Below are 8,810 nucleotides of genomic sequence, written 5' to 3' on the forward strand. Positions count from 1 at the left end.
ATTGTTGCATGAAGTAGCTACCATGCAGGAACAGTTTCAGGCAACCTTTCAGTGGTCATTCCAAGAAGTGATATCTAGCCAGTCGTTGGTTGACTGCCTCATATACATATATTTCAATGTAGATTTTTGTTGGTTTTACAGTTTTTTACGATGTGATTTTATTATGTATGTTTTTAATCTGTTCGTCGCCTTGGTGGCCCTTACGAGGGCAGAAAGGTGGGGTATAAATTTTGTAAAATAAACATGTCCTTTGTTGCAATGATGATAGCTAATAAAAGAATGAAGGACCAGGTATAAACTTTGTACTAATTCATTGAGAAATTCTATTTGTGCCTTAGAAGAGCAAGTGACAAAGTATGCAGTATATTTTAACAACCTTTGAACAGCTCTTGCTAACAATCATAATATCCTGAACCTCAAAATAGCATTCTGAAAGTTATTAATTTAAAGGCCTCGCATTATTGGAGATGCTTTTCAATATAAAAGTTCATCTTTCATGGAAATAGCAACTTTAAATATAAACAAGTATGTAAACAATATAAAATCAATTTTACTTAGATTAACACAATTGTGGGCTTATTTTGGCTCTATTTGCTGCTCCCTGTACAGAAGTAAATGTACAAAATAGCATAACCTATCTTAACATCACATTTACAATTCAAGTGAAAAGGAACCAAGGATAGGTTCACTGGTATGAGTTTTAAGACATATATGTAACTAAGCAGAGACATTTAAAATAATTATAACCAACTTTGCTTTGTGATTACTTACTGCAGCTGTGCAGTAATCAAGATGAGTAGCCATGTTTTTATTGATTTTAACTGTTCACCGCCCAGAGCCCCTGGGGATGGGCGGTATATAAATTGAAATATAAATTAAATAAATAAATAAATATAAATGTTTGTCTGTAGCAGTAGAAAAGAGCAAGAGTCCAGTAACACCTATAAGACTTAAAATTTGTAGTAGAATATGAACTTTCATGAGCCATAGCTCACTTCTTCAGATACTCTTGCTCTTTTCTACTGTGCAGTAATAAGTGAGTGTTCAGAGCAACATGCCATAATTTCCAAGTAGGTCAAGAGTAACAGTAAGGGCATTTCAGAAATTTTTCTTTCCTTGCATTAGATGTTATAAGAAAAGTTAACTTGAGTCAGATTCATAACATCGAAAGCTGCAGTCAGAGAAATTTAAGCCACTCTGTGGCAGATGTCATCTTTGTTCCCAAGGACAGATAGAGATAAATGTGCTGTGGATAATGCATTGCAAAACAAGATTACAACTGAAGTTCAGCGAGTGTCACATTTCACCTCCACTTTCCAACTCAAGTGAGTTTATATTGGGGGCAGCAGGCATAGCGATGCAGTGCCAAATCAGTCTACTGTACATTGGTTTTTAATGGTCATGTGCTTTATTTTCAGAAAATAATACAAGCAGATGACATTCTGAATTGGTTCCAGTTCAGGCAGCTGGGCATTTCCTATTCCACTCCTGCATGATCATAATCTATCACACAAAACATTACCATCTTAAATGGTTTTAAAAATTATTACTCATTAATTTCTCACAGGAACTGTGACTCAAAGCCTGTCTAGAAGTCCTGGAAGCCCTTGCTCCCACCCTTAAATATGTATGGGCTGGTTACGATCATTATGGGAGAACTCTGTCTATAAAGGCACTCATCATTATTTAATGTGTTCCCACAACAGGCCTTATAGTGTAATCCTGAGAATGTTTACTCAGAAGTAAGTCCCATTGAGCTCAACGGGGTTTACTGTTTAGCAAGTGTGCTTAGGATTGCACTAAGCATTCCAGCCACTTCTCAGGCTAAGGCATGGCTCAAATTAAACCTTGATTGTAAACCAGATTTTGTTTTTTTCAGGTACCCCCTGCCCTAAATCCTGATCCCTAAATAGATGAAATTATCTGAGACCCAGCAAATGCAATCTTCTCTAATCTTCTAGATTATTTTCTTAAATTCATCTGGGTTCCAAATACATGCTTTCAACTATTTTTATAAATAATTAAAAATAAATATGTAAACACATTTTATACTGTATGTTTATGTTTGGCTGTACGTTAATATTTAATGTACACTCTATTTTTAACCACTTGAGTCCCAACTCTAGCTATATACTTGAAAGATTTAGCTGAATTACAGACATGCTCCCTTTTAACCTAGTTTCTCTTCTTTTTCCTAAATGCTCTTTAATGGCCTAAGCAATAAATGTGGTTGAACTACTTCCAAGTATAGTACAGTTACATTGCTAATGCATATTGACATAAGCAACCACCAGCTTGTGCTGAGGGCCAGAACATGGCGTCTGAAAACCATATTTCAAACATATTTTACTGTTCTATTCACTGAGCTCAAAATTGGAGGCTTTTGCAAAATTACTGTGTATGAGAAATATAGAACGCCTTGCTGACAATGATGCAAGCTCTCTATGCCATGGTCTCAGTAAGGCAGGGCCAAGAACAGTACCACTGGTAGCAAGCAAGACCAACAAGGAGAGGGACAATTCTGTCTGCCAACAGAGAGCATCCAGGAAGCTTTCCTAGGTTAGTCTTTCTGGGCTTGTGCTATGTGAACCACCAGCTGGATGCAGAAATAATCTACCGGGATGCGGAGGATTCCTAACCATTACTAAGACTTTGCTGTCTCTCAGTCCCTACGTCCATCTGCAAGTGTGCCATTTCTGCCATCTCCTGCTGACCCTGCCTTTTATGGCTTATCTGTATGACCTTTTGCGCTCCCTCCTGTCCACCAGCAAGTGTCTCTGAGGTGGGCTTCCTGCCAGCCCTATGTGCCAGGGATTATTCATGGTGCTTCCTCCCCCCTCCATCCATTTTACAATTTTAGCAATAAAAATTACATTCAACAGTATTATTATAATGTTCAACTATTAAGTTAATAGAACTGTTTGTTTTGTGTGTGTGTGTGTTTTAAGGCTGTAGCAATAAAATTTACTCCCATCCATATTGTTACAATGTTTATCTCCTTAAACTCACCATAAATGAAATGTAACAGGGACAGAATTCCTGTAAACATATAAATGTCTTTCTTTAAAAAAGGGGAGGTGGGGTTCATGGTGGAACCCAGGTTCTTTGATACGGTAGGACATAAGTTACCAAAGGTTGAGAGCCACTGCCCTAGGTGACCTGTTGCTCACACTGAATAACAATTGCAAATCCTGGGGTATATGTAATAACTGCTATAGCATAATGGTTAAGTGGTTGGGATGCGATTCACTGCTTTGCTGGTTCAACTCCAACTACTGCCATGAGCTCCACAGGTGGCCTTGAGTAAGCCACTCCTCTCAGAGCCAAGCCACAAGTGACGCCTGACACAGGTTGGACACTTGTCAGCTTCCCTCAAGTTTTGATGGGAAACGTAGGCGTCCTTGTTTTACAGCTTGGCTCTCCATTACAGCTGCAAGACCAGGATGCCTACATTTCCCATCAAAACTTGAGGGAAACTGACAAGTGTCCAACCTGTGTCAGGCGTCACTTGTGGCTTGGCTCTCAGTCCCAGCTCCCCAGCTGTATTGTAGGGATAATAACACTGTTCACCAGACTGAATAGGCACTAATCTGTCTAGAAGATGGGTATATAAGCATAATGTTATGATGATGATGATAGTATAATATTACATAAGAGGAGGCAAGTGGTTGATTACTTGTGTCTTTAAGGGTTGTATCAGTTTTCTGTCATTTTGAAGGTCTACTTTCCTCCTCATCCAGTCAGATGTTCTTGTGGTGCAGTGTTAGGAACTTATCCCCAGAGCTCCCACTTCAAGCCCTGAAGGTGCTTCTCACATGATTGGCTAGAGGTAGCTCTGATACTGTTAAAGTAAGGCCAAACGACTCATTATTCCAGGAGACAGACCTGTGGCTGAACTCCATAAAAACAAACAGTGTGTAATTGTATGTTAATATTGCTAGAAGCCTCGGGCTGCCACCTCTTGGCTTGGCTCCAGGTTTTCCTGTAATCCAGCTAAGGAATTTGTGCACAAAAGCCAACTTCTGTGTCTGGATCAGGAACCAATGGTATGCATCTACATGTGCACTAAAAATGCACATCCATGTATGGATGCTATCGGCCTCACCTAGCTTTCAATGAGATGCATGTTGCTATTCACATTCAGATGCAAGTAGTCACGTTCAAGTGCCAAATAAAGCCTGACAATGAATTGTGGTAACCAAACCTTTAAAAAACTATGGACACAATAATAACATTCAATTTATATACTGCCCTTCAGAACAACACCCTCTCAGAGCAGTTTACAAAGTATGTTGTTATTAATTATCCCCACAACAATCACCCTGTGAAGTGGGCGGGGCTGAGAGAGCTCTGGAAGAGCTGTGACTGACCCAAGGTCACCCAGCTGGTGTCAAGTGGAAGAGTGGGGAATCAAACCCAGTTCTCCCACTGATCTTGACCACTACACCAAACTGGCTTTTGCATGATCCAGATTCCTTGAGCAACCTTGCATAGAGTGGGGAAGTGTGCTGAGGTCAGGAAATTCCTTACACAGCTGTGCCGGAGGATGGAACAAGATGGAAAAGGATTGCCAATGCATGAACTTCTCATCTCTGGTCAGGCATGTGGATCAGTACTAAAGAGAAGCTGTGTGCGGATGGGATCTGCCATTGCAGTTGTAGGTTGGCTTTTAGAGCCATTGCCTTTTTGGCAAGGGAATAGTGAGGTAAGCAAGAGGTTGCCTCTTTAAATAAGTAATTTTTAAAAAGCATTTTATTCCACTCTTCCGAAGAACTCAGGATGGTTTATGTGGTTTCCCTGTTTTTTCCCCCAAACCTGTGAGGTAGGCAAGGTTGAGAGATGGCTGGCTCAAGTAAGCTTCATGATTGAGTAGGGACTTGAACTTAAGTCTCCCTGGTTCTAGTCTATTAGCTATACTAGAGCGGGGGAGAGAGGATATGGTGAGCTCTGTCTGTGAAACCTTTGGTTTTCTTGCGTGGGGGAGCATGTCTGGCTCTTCCTACTCACAGAGCTAAGCAAGGGGAAACAAGGCAGAAGCTGTTGCTGTCAGCACAGAATCAATATACACTCTCCATCTTCCTCTCCTTCCTCCATAGCAACAGCTGCTTCACTACCCTCATTTGAAAGAAGCAGAAGAGACTGAGGGTGTGTGTGTGTTGGGAAACTGCTTGGCTCAGCTCTGCCACTTCCAGAGTGGACACAGCCTTTGCATCAAGCAGTGGTAGTCTCAGAGCAATGCCCTTTTTGTTCACAGCAAACTCAAAATGAAAACCAGCCCTGCCTGCTTCTCACAAGTTTTTCTACTCTCATGCTTGATACACACACTCTGGAGAACGTGTCCTAGAGTCCCTTGTGTCTATCTGGAGAGATAGGGCAACCAAATAATGCAAGGTGAACAAATGTATGCTTCCAATAATCCTGCACGTGACATAGCTCTTAACTACTTGACGCCATGCACTATTCTTTGAGAGTCTTCATCACCGCAAGAGCAATGCAATGTAATATTCAGTCTTTTCTAAATTACTAGTACAGAACTGCTCAATTAGGTTGTAATCGTCCAAAACTCTGTGCAGGGAAGACATTATGGTCCCCCTCTGGGGTAAATCACTCTTCCTAATTTGCCCTTATGGTTCTTTTGGTGGTGGTTTTGTGGACAGCTTTTAAAATGTTAATGTGCTTACTCCAGTGTGCTGGCGTGATGTATTGGTTAGAGTGATGGACTATGATCTCGTAAACCCCCATTAAATCCCCATCATTCTGCCATTGGAGCACCAGCACCCAGTGACCTTGGCTCAGCCCCTCTTAGCTTTCTCCAGAGTTGTGGCTTTGAGGATAAAATGGAGGAGGGGAAAACAATGCTGTATGCCACTTTATGTCCCCATTTAAAAGAAATCTGGGGTATAAATATTTAAATAATTAGTCATTCTATCACCTCCCCAACAAGTTAAATCTCTAAGAAGTACTAGAAATATCACACTAATGCACATATGTGCAAATACGCGTGCACGAACATTCAATGTGCCATACAATATACAGCCTATTATTTAGCATAGTGCTGCTGGAGAGTCTTGTTTTGAAATATTCTGTATGATTACAGAGTACAGGCGATTGTGTTAATTAATTCAGGATACAGCAGGAATACAAGAGCCTTTATTCTAGAGTAATAGTTACAGGAAGTATGAAAAGGGATATTTCAATAACAAGACAACTGTTCCTATTCCCATAGGTGAAATTGTGAGTTATATGTACAGATTCTGCAGCAATTACTTGTATGGCTGAACAAGCAAGCCGCTTTTCAATATAAAATTCAGTCATGCAAACGATTGCAACAGATAACTTCAAACACCTCTAGCTGCTTATATAATCCTCCCCTGCTCATAGCAGTAGCATTCTTGGATTGCAGCCTTCATTTGAAAATTTCTTAAATTTTAACTTCTTTTCCAGCCCTCTGATAATTTTACTATTAGAGAGCAAATTGTTATGATATCATTACAGAAGAAGCTTAGGATGGTTTGCAATATCCTTTAATCCTGACAATGGATTGGGCCCTCGCCACCACCAATGCCCCCGTTTAAAAACCTTTTTACTGCGAAGATGATCTGAAGATGATCTAAGTTTGGTCAGTGGAGCTTTGTGCTGCTATGTTGATGTTTATATATGTATTTTAAACTGTGTAAATTTGAATGTTTTTATGGTTGCTAATTTATAATAACTGTTCTATATATTTTAACCTTTATGTATCTGTAATCTGCCCTAAGCCTGCTGGAAATGTGGGGAGGGTGGAATAAAAATAGAAAATACATAAATAAATTGCACGATTGCATATATTACGCATCAGAATGATCTGAAAATTAGGACTGAAGAGAAGGTCAACACGTGTGTGTTGGTGCAGATCACAGTGGTACAGCTCCCATCAGTGAGGTTTCCAGTCTCACATTGGCTTGGCCCTTACTAATTAGGCTTCCAGGGATGCAACTGGCGGCTGACTGGAGGCTCAACCTGGCTGGAAGTAAACATGGCGGGGGGGGGCAGGATGTCATTGGGAGGGGAGGGCTCGTTGAGGGAGGTGCAGGCCTTAAAAGGCAATCTGGACACCAAGTCGAGAGAGAGGCAGGAGTATGCCCAGCTGGGGGGGGGGAGCTGAAAAGGGGGAGCAGTAATACGTGTGCCCTGAATAGACAAATGCCAGAGGATGGTAAGGGGCCAGCAAGAGAGGACAGCCTACAGAGTTTGAGGTGGCCTAGCTGACCTCTTCCCCAAAAGGGCCCGACCGGCAGAGCCACCAAGACAGGGAAAAGTCTCTTGCTCCAAGTCCTGATCCATGGGATGTGGAGAGGCACAGAAGACGGCGTGAGGAAGGGATACGCCCCAGCCAACGGAGACTCACAGGTGGTGGTAGCACTTGGAGGGCTAGAGCAGGGAGCACTTGAGAAATAGGCTGTTGGTGAACCGCTAAGGACTCCTGCAGTGCTAGCACCATGCCTTGGCTCAGAGTTCCTGGGAAAAGTCACTACATATTTTTCAAGTTTGTAAATAAAAGGCTGTTTCCACACATCCTTAAAGTCAAACAGCCTGCTGCCACTTTGATATTGGAGGTGTGTGGAGTGAAGGAGAAAAGCTGCCAGCGTTCAGTGAGTGGGCCCTCCCTTTAAGGACGTGTGGAAATGGCCAAAAAAAAAAGAACTATGGTAAAATTATGTAAATTGAAATTGTCTGTTTTCCTGATTGCTGGATTACATTCTGTGAAAGAAAATGCATGGCTCGATTTTTAGGTTATTGCGTTTTTGAGCTCAAAGTAAACAGCATTTCTGGACAGATGATAACATGTGGTAAGTATATAAAAACCTGCTGGATCACCCCAATTGTTCATCTAATCCAGCTTTCTGTTTTCCACAGTGGCTACCCAGATGCCAATGACAGCCCACAACTGGAAGCACAGTGGCCAAAGCCCCCCTTGTTGTTGCCCTATTTAGCCAGCCTATTTACATCTGCTGATGGACCTGTCCTTCATGACTTTGCCTAATCTGCCACAACTCTGGTTGTGGGGCATATACATTTCCTTCATACATTTTAAAGCCATCTGTGCTAGTGCCCTTCACTCAGGGGTCATTTCGTAGAAAAAGAGCAGCAGGAACTCATTACCATAACTCATTAGCATATGTCATACTCCTTGGCATCACCAGAAGTATGTCATTAGCATAATTGATTTGATCGGGCCCGAAATGGCCAGGATTGGGCTGCTTCCGGACGGGGGAGTGTTCTCCCACCTGGCAGTGGCCTGATCAGGGCTGTTTTGGCCCCAATCCAGGCTGGAAAGGGCTCAAAATGGCCATTTTGGGCACGTTTTGGCCTGGATTGGGCCCCAAACGGCCCAGATTGGGTTGGTGCCGGGCAGGGGTCCCTCAACAGGCACCAACCCAATCCTGGCAGTTTCGACCTGGATCTCAGCAGAAATGGGCCCAAAATGGCCAAAAGTGACCATTTTGGGCCTGGATTGGGGCTGAAACGGCCCGTGCTGGGCAGCGGACAGTTCCACTGCCCAGTATCGACCTGATCCAGGCTGTTTCAGCCCCGTTTCTGGCTGTTTCAGGCCCAATCGAGGCTGAAATGGCCCAAAATGGCTGAAAGTCAAGTGGGCGGGGCCACCTGACATGTGACCTGTTGGGGGAACTGCTGGAACAGCGTTCTGACGCGTTCCCCCTCAAAATGAGCCCTGCCTTCACTACTTTGAATGGCAATATGTTCCACAAGTTAATGTGTTATATGAATAAGTCTTTCTGTCCTCCTGAATCGATTGTCTATCAGTGTAA

The sequence above is a fragment of the Eublepharis macularius genome, chromosome 10 (assembly GCF_028583425.1).
Source record: "Eublepharis macularius isolate TG4126 chromosome 10, MPM_Emac_v1.0, whole genome shotgun sequence".
Taxonomy (NCBI): domain Eukaryota; kingdom Metazoa; phylum Chordata; class Lepidosauria; order Squamata; family Eublepharidae; genus Eublepharis; species Eublepharis macularius.